The sequence below is a fragment of the Rhagoletis zephyria genome, unplaced genomic scaffold (assembly GCF_001687245.7).
Source record: "Rhagoletis zephyria isolate East Lansing unplaced genomic scaffold, Rhagoletis_zephyria_1.1 Rzeph_scaffold_00063, whole genome shotgun sequence".
NCBI classification, from domain to species: Eukaryota; Metazoa; Arthropoda; class Insecta; order Diptera; family Tephritidae; genus Rhagoletis; species Rhagoletis zephyria.
The window spans coordinates 343,200-343,456 of record NW_016157147.1 but is presented as its reverse complement, the minus strand read 5'-3'; positions in this window follow the sequence as shown (position 1 = coordinate 343,456).

Genomic DNA, 257 nt, shown 5'->3' with positions numbered 1-257 from the left:
TCACTAAATGCTTTTGAGATATAGGATGTTAATTCAAGTAAATTTGTAGAAGTTGATTTGCCCTTGCAAAATCCATGTTGACTATATGAAATGCTAGAAGAGATAGAATGCGTCAACTGATTTGTTGTAATTGCTTCAAATAATTTAGGAATTGCAGAATACTTAGCTATTCCCCGGTAGTTCTCCACTGAAGATCTGCTACCGCTTTTATGTAACGGGGTTATGAACGATTCCTTCCATATAGTTGGAAAAACGCG